Source organism: Lissotriton helveticus, chromosome 12 (assembly GCF_964261635.1).
Source record: "Lissotriton helveticus chromosome 12, aLisHel1.1, whole genome shotgun sequence".
In the NCBI taxonomy this organism is placed as follows: domain Eukaryota; kingdom Metazoa; phylum Chordata; class Amphibia; order Caudata; family Salamandridae; genus Lissotriton; species Lissotriton helveticus.
In genome coordinates, this window is record NC_136073.1 from 920628629 (window position 1) to 920645845 (window position 17217).

The 17217-nt window shown below is 49.0% G+C and overlaps 1 protein-coding gene across 2 annotated transcripts in view; it reads left to right on the forward strand.

Moving 5' to 3' along the window:
* Positions 1-17217, forward strand: part of LOC144798280 (uncharacterized) — a 2046403-nt gene that overhangs the window by 1101283 nt on the left and 927903 nt on the right. The window lies entirely within an intron of this gene.

Genomic DNA, 17217 nt, shown 5'->3' on the forward strand with positions numbered 1-17217 from the left:
TCTCCAAGTAGTATGTGATCAGTGCCTTGCACGGCTGGTTTGGGCCTCACGCCAGGGCTTTTTTCCTGTCTGGTCAAGAGCCGGCTTTAGCGCTGGTGTCCGGTGCAGAAAGGTTTTTGGCAAAATGACCACCTCAGATTCCTTCAGTACCAATCAAGCAAAAGTGTCCGTCATCTCTCCATAGCTCCTCTCACATACATTTCTTTGTTTTAAAGCACTGGTTACGGCTGATTTTACAAATCCACTCAGCTATCCACAAAAATGCAGATCTGTTCTTCGCAGCAGTGATATTATCCTGCTGCTCTACTTTATGGCGAGTCAAAACTGCCACTAGACAAAACTCCATTTCTCTAGCAGGAACATTAACCACAAGAGTTATCTTGACATTTATTGCTGCCTGAAAGCTGGAAGCACAAGGAACTCTGCAGCAGGTGCTTCCCATGGTAAGTTATTGCTCAACACAGCCCCCCCCCCCCTTAGGGTCAGTGTGTCCCTCCAGATCAGCGCCGGTGCGGCCGCACCAGCAGCACCGCGCTAAAACCACCCCTGGTCCGGTCTCAGTGGATTCCTTTGGCCGCAGACAGTCCATCTCGCTGTGACACTCTTCATGCGCCAGCACTAGGGTGGTGAACCTTGACCAAACTCCAAGGCGCTATGATTTCTGAGCCCATCTTCAAGGTGCTTACCCCTCACAGGACCCAAGGGGTCAACGTGCTAAACACTCCAATTTAGCCAGGGGTGAACACAAACTTGTAATCGACCCAGAACCAGTGCTTTAAATGGGCCGGTACTGTCCAGTACTGAGAACCGGCACTTTTTATTTTGAGAGCGAGAGCACCTGCACTTCTCCAGTATTAGGGGTGTCTTTCATAGATTCACATGCTTGAATATCCCCGGTCGTCGAAGTGGGAGTCCCACGGTACATAAAATAGCAGTCATATATGCATGTATACATGAAAAATATAACTAATAAAAATATACATACATATAGTGCAGTAAATTGTAAATTCTAAAAGTACCATAGAACATAATAGGCCCATTGAAAAGCCTACGGGAGAACTCACTTTAGTAGCATATCAGAGTCATTATGTGTTGGATCACATTCCAGTCAATCAGGCTGTAGCCTCCTCTAGAACCTTCTCCTCAGAAGCCCAAGTCCTCAGATTTTCTACCGCACGTCGTGTGAAGGGAGTCTCCCTGAGCTCTGCTCAGTTTTCTTCAACTTTACCTGTTTTTTCTTCAAGAAAATGTCTTCAAACAAGAAATCTCTGTTTAAAGCCTGCCCTTCATGTGGTAAACTGCGCCTTTTCCACGAGGATCCACACAGTAAATGCATTTACTGTCTCTACCCAGACCATGAGGTGAAAAACTGTAAGTACTGTCGCACTTTCCCTCCTAAGACTCTGAGAGATAGAGAGGCCCGTCTCCTTCTGTGGCTACAGAAGTTGAAGACTTCGGAGTCTGTGGTTTCTGATGTAGAGAGCCTGTCATCTTTTACTTCAAAGTCCTCTCAGAAGCGTGGGTCTGAGACTGAGGTTCCTTCTCCTTTTCTCAAGAAGAGTAGACTGTTGGATCCCTCTAGGATTGTCTCCCCACAGGATTCGCTTCAGGGCACGTCTACGGGACCTGGTTCTCTGACGTCTGCGCCCAAAGCCTTACCTACCAGTAAGAAATCTGGTTTTGGCTCGTCGACGGGCTCGTCGACGCGCCCGTCGACGCGCCCGTCGACGTCTTCAGCGTCGACGAAATCCATTTCTACCACCTCCACGTCGACGACGACATGTTCCATGTCCACCGGCGCTACGTCGACCACCTAGTCGACGGCGACCTCGAAGGTGAGACCCATCTCTTCAGTGGTGAAGATCTCGTCGACGACCGTCAAGGATAGACCGTCGACGACGAAGCCGTCGACGCATCCATCGTCGGCGCATACACCGTCGACGAAGACCAAGCCTCCACTCAGCGCCCCGTCGACGACGAAGCCGTCGACGCATCCATCGTCGGCGCATACATCGTCGACGAAGACCAAGCCTCCACCCAGCACCCCGTCGACGGGCCCGTCGACGGTGCCCCCGTCGACCAGCACTACCTCGTCGACGGCCTCGTCGACGACTCTCATACCGTCGACGCCTTCGTCGTCGACGGCCAAAGCTCCACTCTCGTCGACGAACAAAGCCCCGCTTCCGTCGACGAAGAAAATTCCGTCCAAGTCGACGCCGATGGCCTCTTTGTCGGCAATGCACCCGCCTCCGGGTGTTGCTGACGGTGCCGCATTTACGCCAATGGGCTCGTTGGCGTCGCACCAACCTCTACCAAAAACGGCTTCCATCTACACAGTGGTTACTGCTTCTTCTTTGCGGACCATACCACTCATCCAACTGAGTCCTGTGAGGAGTGGCGCTCGTCTTCCAGACAAATTATTCCAGTCTGGTGAGGAAGAATCCGGAAACGATTCGGAAGTGGAAGGATTATTTAGACAGGCAACAAGTCCTTCGGATTTGAACATTAAGTGCCAGGAATATAGTGACGAGGGTGATGTGGTGGACAATGTCGAAGATGGGACTGACTTGTTTCCTGTTGATACGTCCGAACCGGTGCCTTCAGAGCCTGTTACCCAGATACCTCTGTCCTTGGTGATGAACCTTCAGCACATGCTGGATGATTATAACCGCAGGTTTCCTTCTTCTACTCCTGCTTCTCCAGCACCACTGCCTCCTCCGCAGCCTCAACCGCAACTTCCTCAGGCACCTACACCAGTTTCACCGGCTTCACCGGATGGTGCTCGCCCTGACACTGGCGACGAGGATCCGGATCCTCACAACACAGATGACGACGACAATGACGCCGACATGGCTGAGTGGGACAATTATAGGGCTCAAACACCTTCCACTCCGCCCACCTCGCCTCTACATTCGCCCCCAGTGGACATGGCACATTTCCACAATTTGATGATCCGGGCTACAAAACGGTTTCATCTCAAAGTCGAACAACAGCATGAAAGTGACTGCTTTCTATATGACTTTAAAGACATCTCACAAAGGCAATCCCACACTATACCAATCGTGGAATATATTTGGAAGGAAGGCCTTAAATTGATGGAACGTCCCAATTCTGTTCCTGCGGTCTTACCCAGATTGGACAGGAAATACAAAGCACCGGCGTCTTCTCCGGCCTGCTTGGTGTCTCAACCGAAGGCAGATTCGGTAATTACTCAGGCTGCACAAAAAAGATCGCGAAATCCTGCAACGCCACTCACGTCTCCTCCTGATCAGAAAGGCCGCAAATTGGATTCCATAGGAAAGAAATTCACGACCATGGCGGCTACTACAGTGAGGGCGGCAAACACTCTGGCTATACTGGGCCGTTATGACCGCCAGATGTGGTCCGAGATTGCTGCATTGATTCCTCAGCTGCCTGAGGCAATCCAGACAGAAGCACAGGCGATTATTCACGAGGGAGTCGATTTCTTCCGAAATCATCGATTGTGCACTCGATATTTCCTCCACGGGATTTCGACAATTGGCGGGGGCTGCAGTCTTGAGGCGTCAAGGCTGGCTGCGCTCTACCACTTTCCGTCCTGAAGTACAGGCAAGAGTCCTAGATTTACCGTATGACGGAGAATTATTGTTTGGCAAACATGTGGATGATGCCCTTGAGGCGATAAAAAAGGACACTGACACTGCGAAATCCTTGGCGAGCCTACAATACATGAAACGGCCTTTTCGGGGTGCACGGGGTAGAGGCGGAGGCTCCTCTACTTTTCGTGGCTCAAGTCAATATCGTTCATTCAACACCTACAACGATAACAGACAGCGGGGTGCCTATCAATCTCAAACTCGACAATCCACCTCCAGGCCTTACCAAAGGAAATCCACTTATAGAGGTGGATCAAACACCAAAAAGCAGTGACTGCCTCAGACCCTTCCTTTTGCCGACCGTACATCTTGGAGGTCGCATCTCGAAATACTTTTACAAATGGTCCACAATCACCTCCGACCAATGGGTCCTGGACGTTATATCCAAAGGACATACCCTGGAATTCACAAAATTTCCACCCACATCCACCTTCGGGGCCACCACCCCCTCATTTCAAGGACCTTCTGGCCCAGGTGAACTTAATGATCAAAAAAGGAGCCATCGAACTAGTGCCGCAAGGTCAACGCGGCAAGGGGTTCTATTCCCGCTTTTTCTTAGTCAAGAAGAAGTCGGGGGAATGGCGTCCAATATTGGATCTACGAGCTCTAAACAAATTTCTAATTTCAAAAACTTTTCAGATGTTAACTCTGATCCAAATTCTGAATTTTCTCAATCCAAGCGAGTTCTATTCCACAATCGACCTTCAGGACGCTTACTTCCATGTGCCAATCCACCCCAGACACAGGAAGTATCTCCGCTTCACGGTCGGGCAGCTACACTTCCGATTCAAAGTCCTGCCATTCGGCCTCCGCTCAGCACCAAGGGTTTTTACCAAGATCTTGGCCCCCGTAGCTGCCTTCCTACGTCTCCAAGGTATCCAATTTTACCCATACCTGGACGACTGCCTCATCAAGGCAAGCACTTTTCACCAGACGGAGCAGCACACTCAAGTTTGCGTCTCCCTTTTCCACGCCTTGGGGCTTTCAATCAATTGCCAGAAGTCACACTTTCAACCATCGCAACGGAGAAATTTTCTCGGAGCCTTGCTAGATTCTCGGCAGGGAAAAGTGTTCGTTTCCCAGGAAAGACAGGACCGCATGTTAATGATGGTGCGCTCCCTCCAATCAAAACTGTCCGTTTCTGTCCGAATGTTCAAATCATTCCTTGGCATGGCCTCCTCGTGCATCCACCTCATTCCAAATTGCAGATTGCACATGAGGACTCTCCAGGAGGAACTGGACAGGCAGTGGAAACAGGTGTCGGGGTCCTTCGAGGACAAGGTCCTTTTAACACCTCGCATACAGAAAGCGCTGGAGTGGTGGGCTCACCCTCCACACATATCTGCGGGCCGTTCATTCCAGGACGAACCCCCAACTCTGACGCTTACGACAGACGCGTCTCTCGAAGGCTGGGGAGCGCATCTCGACGGCATGTCTGTGAAAGGGAAGTGGACGGCAATACAACGAACTTGGCACATCAATCGTCTGGAACTCTTGGCGATTTTCTTAGCCCTCAAATCTTTCCAGAGGTTAGTGCGGGGACACACTTTGCTGGTGAGGACGGACAACACCACCAGCATGCACTACCTCAACAAGCAGGGCGGCACGAGGTCTCTTCCACTTTCTCAACTAGCACAAGAAATATGGGATTGGGCGATTCAACGTCAAATTCATCTCACAGCCATTCACGTGCCAGGTGTGGCCAATGTTCTGGCGGATTCACTCAGCCGAGCGTCATCAGACAATCACGAGTGGGAACTCAATCAGCCCACGGTCGAGTACATCTTCCGGCGGTGGGGCCAGCCACGGATGGATCTTTTCGCGACTGCTGTCAACAAGAAATGCCCACGCTTTGCAAGTCGGCATCCCCACAGAGAGTCGAGCGGGAATGTATTTTCGATCGATTGGTCGAACGATTTCATCTATGCTTTCCCTCCACTTCCTCTGATCCCTCTATTGTTACACAGGATGAGGTTCCAACCTTGTCGCATCATCCTGATCGCACCCAAGTGGCCGAGACGTCCATGGTTCACGGACCTGCTCCTCTTCTCGCAGTCCGATCCGTTGCCACTCCATCCTCTGCCGCACCTCCTCACGATGCAGCAGGGACTAATTTGTCATCCGGATCCAGCATACCTTCAACTCCATGCCTGGAACCTGAGTACAATGAATTTGCACGTTTAACTATTGACAAGGACTGCAGGGAGGTGTTAGCGCGGGCTCGCGCACCCTCCACCATAAAAACGTACCAACTCAAGTGGAAACGTTTCTGTGTCTGGTGCCGCACCAAGGATTTGGACCCAATGACTGCAAAACCTGAAAAAATGTTACCTTTCTTTTTATCCCTGGCAAAATCAGGTCTGTCCCACTCAACTCTTAAAGTGTTTCTGGCGGCGATTTCCCGTTTCCGCCATGATGGTTCCACATCTTTATGTTCTTCAAGGATCATTAAACAATTTTACAAGGGCCTTTTTAGGATGTTTCCACCTATCCGTCGCCCTCCGCCTGCCTGGCGCTTGAATTTGGCCTTGTCTCAACTACTTCTACCACCATTTGAACCTATTCACTCGGCAACTCTTAAATTTCTCACGTGGAAAGTTGCTCTCTTACTCGCCTTAACGTCCTCAAGACGTGTCAGTGACAGCCAGGCGTTTACCATACAGCCTCCTTTCCTAAAATTCTCCAACGAGGCCGTGACATTACGAACTAATCCTAAGTTCATCCCGAAGGTTCCCAGTGACTTTCATCTCAACGAACCTGTAATTCTGAAGACTTTCTTTCCTGCTCCGCAAACTCCAGCTGAGCGGTCATTGCATTCATTAGATTTGAAACGTTGTCTCAAATTCTACATTCAACGAACTGCACCTATCAGAAAATCGGATCAATTGTTTGTGGCATATGGTCCAACTTGCAAAGGACAACCTGTTACCAAGCAGACTATAACCAGGTGGATCTCCTCTACCATATCCTTCTGCCACCAACGGGCTGGAAAGCCCCTTCCTGCTCCAGTTCGTGCTCATTCAACTAGAGCAGTGTCTACTTCGGCTGCCCTTTTTGCGGGGGTACCCTTACGCCAGATCTGCAGAGCTGCTACTTGGTCGAGCAGCCATACTTTTACTAAGCACTACTGCCTGCAATCAACAGACGCCGCGGATGCGGCAGTGGGTCAAGCGGTGCTGCGGAATCTTTTCCAGTAAAGGTGAGCCTCTGTTGCTACCCGCCTCCAGTCATAAAGGTTTTTTCATAATTATGTTTTGGTATTTAGTGCATATTACCATATATATATTTACCTTCTTTGCTTGATGTATTACCTTTATGACTCCTGTGATGTTTTTACTGCTTTCTACTCTATTCAAGCATGTGAATCTATGAAAGACACCCCTAATACTGGAGAAGAACTATAGTTACTTACCTGTAAACTGTGGTTCTCCAGTATTGGTGTCTTTCATAGATTCACATGCGACCCTCCCATCCTCCCCTCAGAGGCTCTCTTTCTCCTCAGGCACTTTTACTAACTCTGTGCTACGAAAATCTGAGGACTTGGGCTTCTGAGGAGAAGGTTCTAGAGGAGGCTGCAGCCTGATTGGCTGGAATGTGATCCAACACATAATGACTCTGATATGCTACTAAAGTGAGTTCTCCCTTAGGCTTTTCAATGGGCCTATTATGTTCTATGGTACTTTTAGAATTTACAATTTACTGCACTATATGTATGTATATTTTTATTAGTTATATTTTTCATGTATACATGCATATATGACTGCTATTTTATGTACCGTGGGACTCCCACTTCGACGACGGGGGATATTCAAGCATGTGAATCTATGAAAGACACCCCTAATACTGGAGAAGAACTATAGTTACTTACCTGTAAACTGTGGTTCTCCAGTATTGGTGTCTTTCATAGATTCACATGCGACCCTCCCATCCTCCCCTCAGAGGCTCTCTTTCTCCTCAGGCACTTTTACTTACTCTGTGCTACGAAAATCTGAGGACTTGGGCTTCTGAGGAGAAGGTTCTAGAGGAGGCTACAGCCTGATTGGCTGGAATGTGATCCAACACATAATGACTCTGATATGCTACTAAAGTGAGTTCTCCCTTAGGCTTTTCAATGGGCCTATTATGTTCTATGGTACTTTTAGAATTTACAATTTACTGCACTATATGTATGTATATTTTTATTAGTTATATTTTTCATGTATACATGCATATATGACTGCTATTTTATGTACCGTGGGACTCCCACTTCGACGACGGGGGATATTCAAGCATGTGAATCTATGAAAGACACCAATACTGGAGAACCACAGTTGACAGGTAAGTAACTATAGTTCTTCTCAAGAGATGTATAAATTTGAATTGGAGAGCACTGTCACTTCCCAAGAGATGTACTAGTTTGAATTGGAGAGCACCGGCACTTCAAGAGAGATGTACTAGTTTGAATTGGAGAGCACTGTCACTTCCCAAGAGAGATGTACTAGTTTGAATTGGAGAGCACCGGCACTTCAAGAGAGATGTACTAGTTTGAATTGGAGAGCACTATCACTTCCCAAGAGAGATGTACTAGTTTGAATTGGAGAGCACCTGCACTTCTTAGAAACAAGCAGATACTCTGGTACAAGGTGCCTGCACTTCTATTTTCCCATTTCAAGCACTGCCCAGTACTGCAGGCAGCAGGGTTCCCTGGCAACACTGCACACTAACAACCTTGTGCAAAGGCCGCCATATTGCTAGAAGAGATTTACTGTCTGAGCCAGGACAGCTCCTGTGCACGTGAACAGTCCTGCGGGGTGCCGTGCACACTCGCATTCCTGCACACTCGCAATCCCGTGCACGGCTGCTCTTCTGTGCTTTTGTGAGTTTGTGCATTCAGTGTTAGCTCTGTGCACGGTAGCCCAGGAAGCAGGTGTGCCCTCAAGCATTGTTACAGAGGCAGATCCTTGCACAGCAGGTGTTATGGACCGCTAGTTCTGTGCACCGAGCCTTACAGGCAGCTTTGCACTATGCTAGCTATGTGTACAGGTAGCGCTGCACTGAAGCCTCCCTGTGCAAGAAAACTGTGCAGCCAGCCCTGAGCATTAGCTGCACTGTAGTCCTCCAGACTGTTCCACTTGTGCACTAGTCAGTCTGTGCACTGGAAGCTCAAATTATTTCCCTGCACATTGCCAGTCCTGCTCATTTACCCTGTGCACGCTGCCAGCCTTCTACACTGCCAGCCCTGTGCACCTGCAGCTGTATGCATTTACAACCATGTACTCTGCCAACTGTGCACATCGCCAGCCATGGACAGAGCCAGGCCCAGACAGAGCCAGGCCCGGACAGAGCCAGGCCCGGACAGAGCCAGGCCCGGACAGAGCCAGGCCCGGACAGAGCCAGGCCCGGACAGAGCCAGGCCCGGACAGAGCCAGACCCGGACGCCGCCACACCGTTACTGTTGTAGCAGTGCTTGCTGCTCAGTCCGCGTTTCCTCCAGAGAAAGTGTAGTTTAGTGAATTTGTTTTGTTAAACCGTCTGTAGTACTTTCAGCTCCTTTCAAAGGAGTTCTGAGGCAGAAGATTCACGAGCTGTCCTTGCACCAGCAGCTTCTTTCCAGAGTTGAAAGATTAGTCAAGACAGTTCCAGTCATGCAAGTACAGCCCTGGGAGCAAACTTCAAAATATGTAAAGACTACTCAGTAGTTCGAAACTTTGTTTCCGTTGCTCAGACCCCAAATATCACTCATGTTTCGTATTCAGAGGATTCTTTTAGAAAATGCAAGTTTTCAAAGAGTCTTAGGTTTAAATAATTAGAGCAATAAGCGAAAACTTACCTGTGTTGTTGCTCCAGTTGAGTGTAAAGGCTTCGATGATTCCACCTGCATTAAAAAGGAGAAAGGTTAATAGTTCTACCAACAATATCCGATACGGATTAGTTAATAAACTGCACAATAGTTACTTTGAATTGTAATTGCATTCCTACAGGATAGGACGCATTGTGCCCTGTTGTGAAATCACCAAGAGTGAAGGATGCGGTTCCTATATCTCAACCCCTCTGTTTTTGTAAATCTTTGGGTATCTTGTGTAGTCTACTTGGAAGATTTCATACAGGTTCAATCTCTACATATGCTCACAGGGGGGACCCTTTTAAGCATACCCTGGTGGGCTCCCTCATGGAAACAGAGCACATAATGCCTCCTCTCTGGAAGACAGGCCTTTAGCCCCGGTGAACACCGCAACACACTTCCACTCGATATTTCAATCTATGAAATAGTTTCTGCCTGATCGCAGCTATGGTCGAGACCCTGATTGAAGGGGTGAAGGTCCATCTGCTTCATTTCAATTGTCCGCAAACTCAGGTATGTCCCTTCCCTCGTCTTTGAAAGCAGGCAGGAAGTAACTCGCACACATCTTACCTTGGACAGAGCTTCATCTCATCCTGTACTCAGTTTTCATTCAGCACCAAACTCGCATGAATCCCCAGGCATTGAAGCCCTTTCACTCGGCACTCGTCCCTTATCAACCTTCATTCTTGCACAGAGAGGACTCACCATTCTCTTGACTTTGGCAATTGTTATTGTTGTAATGAACGATATTAATTTAATGGAAATTATTTAAATTTTTTATTGTATATAGAGAATGAAATTCAACATTCTTCTTTTAACCAATGCTTTTAAAAAAGTACTTTCATTTTTTTTGTATCTTTATGAAAACAGAATAAAGAAATTGATTGAGTAACTTTTGTCCCCCCAATATGTCAACTTGGCTGGGGCTAAGATTACACCAGTGGACTTATGTTGTGACCGAGCCTAGCCCCTGCCAGTCCACCACAGGTACCACTCTCTACAATCCCAGTCACCTGTGCCAAATCCTGAGGCATCACAGAGTGTTGGACTGGCACCTGGGAGAGCGGCCTGTAACAGGCAAAAACCCTCCAATCCATCAACAAAAAAGAGTGGCGTTGCTCCTGTCTGCTGGATCCCTGTTCAGTTTTCATACATTTCAGGGGGTCAGAAAACCTGCTCCAAATTAATTACTGCTCTGAATCCCATGTTTTATTTTATAGCCGGCTCTAAATCTCACTTTTTGTTCACAGCAGATGAGAAGTCGGAGGCTGCCCCTCATAGTTGTTCGGTAATTCACACTCCTGTTGCATGGCACACGCCCTTCTTCCAGCTTTGTAGGACGTTACGGACCCCTCTTGCTATTTCTGAAGAGTTGGTAAAGACGTCTTCTGGTTCTTGAACACCCCTCCATCCATCACCTGCGGTATCAGAAGATGGAAAGTTCCAACTCATGGTTTGGTACCGCCGGTGTACACCCCTCTGTGTGCTCCACTATCTCTTGGTTCATGGCTGCTTGTAAACGCCTGTTGCCCCTTTTGTTCTTTCGTCGCACAACAGATTCCCACAGAATAACAAACATTACCTATATCTTGATGGCTAGCATGGCTTCCTACAACACGCATGGAATTACCGCCATTATTCTAGGATCTGGAGTATCACTCAAGCACAGACACTACTCTGCCCTCATCCCATGAGTGTCAGCCAGAATGAAAGGATCTACTCTTCACAATGAACATACCGGCTCCGTTTAGAAACTCACTTTGTTCGACTGATTAACGCGGTCAAAGTCTCTTGAAGTTCACCCGGGCAATCCTGGGAAGGTGCTTTTCTTCCATGAAGGAGGCAGTATTTACGAACGCCTGTGTTGCGCCCAAATATAAAACGAGGCTCCCACATTGATTTTTCCTCTTTATTAAAGTCTTCCATGTTTTACATGGGGGCATTTTAATTTTGTCTCTTTTCCTGTTAAAAGGCAGTCGTACCAGACCACTGCCAATGTGGTTGTTTTAAACTCTTGCACAAAATGACAATCTGTCTCTCTCTGGAAATCCAGCTGTAGGTTCCACTTATAGAACGTGTGCTCCCAAACGCAGCAATAGTTTTAACTTTGTTAAACAAAGTTTATGTATGTAATAGAATAGTTTACGGAGCGTGAGCCAAGGTAGCTCGCAGGAGCCTTAAGCGCAGGTAGAAGAAACTCCCTAAGAGGAGGAGGAGCTTTGGAAGGAGATGCACATTATTCTCCCAATACTAGACACAAAACTGTCCTTAAATCCATTTCTACAATGTATTATACCAGGAGGGTCCGAAAGAAACAGGACTGGGAGTTTCTTACAATCAGAAATGCAGTTTTGCCTTCTAACGGAGAAGAGTTTATAAGGTGGTGGCTAGAAAAGTGCATTAGAACAGACGTTTAGATTTCCAGGGAAGTGTCAACCTTCATGAATGAACTCCGTTCAATTCAGTTATTGCTGCATTTGAAGTTGGATTATTAGATCAGTGAGATTGTTCCAATCTAGCTCCCACAGAGACTTGAATACCACTATTATCACATCACATCACCTCATGTGTATTTATTAAGCGCACAGTCAAGGATGGGGGCACCTTGGTGCTGAATAACAATTGTTTTACATTATCCGAGTCAAGGGTGCTCATTTGATCAACCGTAGAAAAATGACAGTCTGAGTGCAACACCAGGATTTAAACATGTGAGTGTGTGGTCAAACACGGATCCCTTCTGTTGACACGTTTAGTAAGCCACCAGACATACTATATATTTCTTCTGGGTTTTCAACAAAACTAATTGTACACATCACTGTGGGGACTTGAACATCACTGTTAACACACTAACTCTGTGGGGACTTGAACAATACTGTGGGGTTGGGTGCACGTGCATGGGGTTGGGTGCACGTGCGCGGGGTTGGGTGCACGGGAGCGCGGGTTGGGTGCGTGGGTTGGGTGCACGGGCGCGCTGGTTGGGGCGGCTGGGTGGGGCGGCTGGGTGGGGCGTTTCGGGAGCGCGCAGTTGGGAGCGCGCAGTTGGGAGCGCGCAGTTGGGAGCGCGCAGTTGGGAGCGCGCAGTTTGTCACACAGATATTGTGTATTTATAGTCTTGTTCAATCATGTCTGATAATAGTAATGCCCAGGTGTCCGCCGATATTGTTTTTGGTGTATGAGGATAGGTTTGCTGCAGTTCATATTGAAAAGTGCTCTTGGAGTAATGCCCGGGTTCCACAGAGATAGTTTGTGATTGTGACGTTCAAAAGATGGTAATTGATTGATTATATGATCATATTGAAGCCCAGGTCCCTACAGAGCAACCGAGTGATTATAGGGATGCCCAGGTCCCCACAGAGACAGTGTGCCGCATAGGGAGATTAACTGAATTGCGACAGGCACCGACATGAATAGGAAACGCAGTGACTGGCAGGAGGTGAATGGGGACGGCACCATGAGCCAAGTCAAAAGTAAAAAGAAAAGCAGTAAAGTGAGGGCTTCGGATGGCAAATGATTATCACTTTTGCTGCCGCTTTGATGGTCTCAGTGGCCGCACGGCTCACTGAGAACATTAAAGCAGCCGCAAAAGCGATCACGCAGGCGGACAAATGATGCGGGCCCCCGTCGCACATGCACTGTACCCGATCCGCACTTTGGGAGCAGTTTTGAAATCCCTTACTTTAGATCTCGCCAAAGCATTGCTAACGGCTCAGTGAGACCTAAAAATGAGCAAATTGAAAGATTTGAGGCAGTGCTATTAGCCAAATGTTTGTTTCTCCATCAGAAAATTACAATTATCCATTGGTAACAATATTGGATATTGGAAAGGGCTCGGAGTCCACGGGTGAAAGCTGCAAGCAAGGAGGCCTATGCTGGTGTTACCGCCTGGCTCCCAGGTCAGTCATGGAATCAGCACGTGCCCAGGTCTGTTACTCGTCCCTGCCTCTTGATCTGAGAGTTGAAGTATGGGGCCTACAAGAGAGCTTGCTGCCTGAATTCAGAAGAATTGATCAGCCATTCACTCAAACGGCTGCCACATATGCTGAGAATGATGAGCAGCTTTCCAAACCAGGATTGCTGCGCGCAGCTCTCAGCGAGGCGAGACAGACGAGTGGGTCTATGGAAGCAGCAGAGCATATCTGGCCATTGCTCTGGGACATGCCTTCTGCGGAAGCGACGTATTCACCCATCCAGCATCCCATACTGAATATGAATGGAGAGCTTGATGCCATCATCTCGCGGGCCCTACACATGTTGGGAGTCACCTTTCATTTATTTTGCTAGATTGAGGGTCCTGAGGCACAAAACAAATTCAGATGCTTTCAATGCACCCAGGGAGGGGGCCTTGCACGGATGTCACCGCTGGTTATTATAGCATTCCGTGAAGGAATCATAGGACGGCAGGAAACCAGCAACCCGCAGCGCACGATCCTGAAACTGCACTTCCTGCTCCATCTGATGTATACACTGTAGAAAACCCGGGACAAGGAGGGCCTGGAGCAAAGCTGCCTCACACACAACAGACCAAGAATCCTCACAGCCACAGGGCACCCCTCCGACCACGGATAGTGCTTTATCTTTTTTTTTTTTTTTTAAACCTTTATTGAGGAATAGAAGGAGATACATGCGCAGGCCCACAACCATCAAGGCCGGCCGCAAAGACATCATTAGAATCAGGAGAATCGCCAACATTAGACCAACCTTCAAACAGGAAATTTCAAAGTGCACTATACAGGAGTACGGGGCGCGCGACGTAGGATAGGAGGTTTTCGTTTTAAATTTTAGAAGAAAGGAGGGGGCTGCAGCAACAAGGACTGTACACCATACAAAAGGAACACAAAAGAGACAGGTGGGACGTACCACAGATACGCTCATAAAGAGGCAAGTCTATAGCAACTATACCATTGAAGCAACCGTAATGACAAAACGGAATGATAAGCAACGGTACAGAAATCAACATTACCAAGTCTGATCCCCGCGAGCCCACCCCCAGGAACTGGAACAAGAGGCGCATTCAAATCCCGGAAAAAAGGTACAAGACCCATGGCAAGACCCATGGACAGTCAGCCCCAATGAAACAGAAAAGGGAAGGAAAGCCACCCTACACGCATGCAGAGGCTACGGCCTACCCCCCCCCCCCTAGCAGTGTGTCTGTCGCCCTAAAAGAGTACCCGAAATACAGATAAAGAAAAAGGGAAAAAGGAAGAAAGGTTATCACAAAAGTGTGGAGGAGGGCCATATACGTAAGCTCAAAACAGTCAGCATGGAAATCCTTGGCCGCCCATCCCCGGATCCCGACCCAAAGCAACAATATTCCACTCCACCGTCTATCTCCCGCAGCCCCAGCAGTATAAGCTACCGCAGTCAATGATAAGGGAGCGGCCTCAACCCTGGCCCCTTCGAACGGGGGTATCGACGTAGTCCAGCCGCACGGTCGCCATCTTGAACAGCACAATTAAACGGAGTAGCCCCAGCAAAGAAGGATACTGTCCAACAAAGTCTGTCCATCTCAATGCCATGCATGCGACGATGATCGAAGGGGGGGCAATGCACTGTAACGGACCACCAAAGTCCGCCGGCCAAAGCGGTAGCATCCGAGTCAGGAGAAAGTCGTAAGCGTCACCAGTAGAACACAGGGGAATAGCCAGGCATAGCTTCCAAGGACGATTCTTCGGCCAGTTCACAAACCCACCTTCCTCAAACCACTCCGCCAACTTTTCAATCCACACAGAAGTATCAGCGGGTGCACGCACCCGCAATGCCCCCGAGATCGCCCGGGCAGGCACTCCACTGCAATCGGGAATCGGATGTGGCGCATTGTCCTGCATTCGAAAGACAACTCTTCCCACCGGGGGCATGTAGGGGGAAATAGAGTCCAGCCGGTCCCCTAAGTCTCGGGCAGCATCTTGTAGATCAGATCTCAAAGTACCCAAGGCGCATAGGATGTCTCCAATCCCCAGTGGTGCGGCAGAAGGAAGAGGGGCAGCTGGTCCCCGCACACGGGATCCTCGAAGGCGCTGTGGGTCCGCAGGCTGGTCTCCATCGTTAGTGCCGCATAGCCGGTCGCCCAATCCGGGTTGCGAATAACATGGCCTGGCTGAGGGTACAGGAGTAGCACAAACCATGCCTACACCATGCACGGTACCATAGCACTCTGGGCGGTCAGACATCTCACCGGCAGCAGCCTGGAGGAATCGCAGGAGTCGGGGACACATCCAACAATATGGCGTCCACCGCAACGCTGGAAAGGATAAGCGATCAGTCAGTGCCTGTCGCGGATCGGAGCGGAGACACAATGTTGCGCTTCAAACACAACAGTCCCCAAGTGCGAAAATGAGCAAAGCCAGGCAAATATCCGCAGTAGTTAACACAGCATAGCAGCCGTTCCCGCTGGTCGTCTCCGCCCCGCTTCAGTATCAGATGAGATTGCAAATATGGCCAGCCATTACGAAACAAAGACCCGATCAGCTTCAGCCAGCGCCGGACAGGGAGTGAGGGCGCCCCGGCACTTCCACCGCATGGGGCACGCAAAGAGACACACCGCTGGAGTCAGAATCGCCTCCCGGTCCCGAGAAGTCAACTTAGAAACAGGATCGGTGACATAAGGAGGTGCGGCCGGGAGGAAGACAGAAAGGTCGGTGGAGCCGAGAGATCAAGCGGCCATCATGGATCTCCGTTAAGCCCCTCCTCAGTGCTTTATCTTAAGTTCCATGACGCGGCGGATAGGGAACTTTCCTTTCTAAATAAACACTGCGGAGCACGGCGTTATGGAGAGGGCGAACGCCCTGGTCACCTGTTAGCAAACACACTGCGGCCTCCTAGAGGCCCAACTTACATCATTACCATGTCTGGTCCAGATGGCTCCCCAGTACAGTCCACACCGGCGGTCTGTGAGCTCTTCCTCACATACTACAAGACCCTTTACACTTCACGCCTCACAGGGAATCAGGCCAATCAGGAAGAGTATCCATCAGAGGTGGCCCTTGTGTATCTGGAGCGTTACATGCAGGAGTTCCTTTTAGTCCCTATTGTAGGAGAGTAGGGTCTGCAATCCTATGGTCACCCCAGATGTTTGCATTTTTCCTTCACTGGTTTACGACTTTCCCTGGCTGTGGGCCTGCTAATCAGACCCACAGCCTTGCTGTTCTCTCTAAATTGACACACATGTACTTTAGGTGCATTTACCAATTGGTATTGGGTCACTCTTGTAAGTCCTTGTACCATAGGTACCCAGGGCATAAGTGTACCCAAGGCCTACCAGGGGCTGATGCATGTATAATGCCACCCCTGGCTGGCCATCCAAACAGACAACTGGCTGATAACACAGCTGGGGCAAGGTGGTGTAAACACCCTTTGCTGTAGATATAGTATACCTATATCTAACCCCAAAATGGACACATACTCCTATAAGTCACTCCTATGGCAGGCCTTATCAATCCTGAAGGCAAAGTGCTTGGAATTATGTGAGATGGTGCTCTGGCATGAGCTGAGCCTGTCTGCAGCTTTCGGAACCAAGTCCTTATAGCTGTTCCATGATAACGCTATACCATATACTCTTAAGTGCATTATAATCCTCGCGGTTAAATGACGCTTTGGAATACTACCCCCTCACCAGTTCTGGCGACAGGGGTAGCATTCCACCCTCCTAGAGGGATAAGACATGTTAGTAACTAAGAACCCCGGTTAAAATTAACCCGAGCCTCGCATCACAAAATGGATGCTGCCACCATAGACACAAGTCTGACCTCCTGCTGCTGGGAGTCC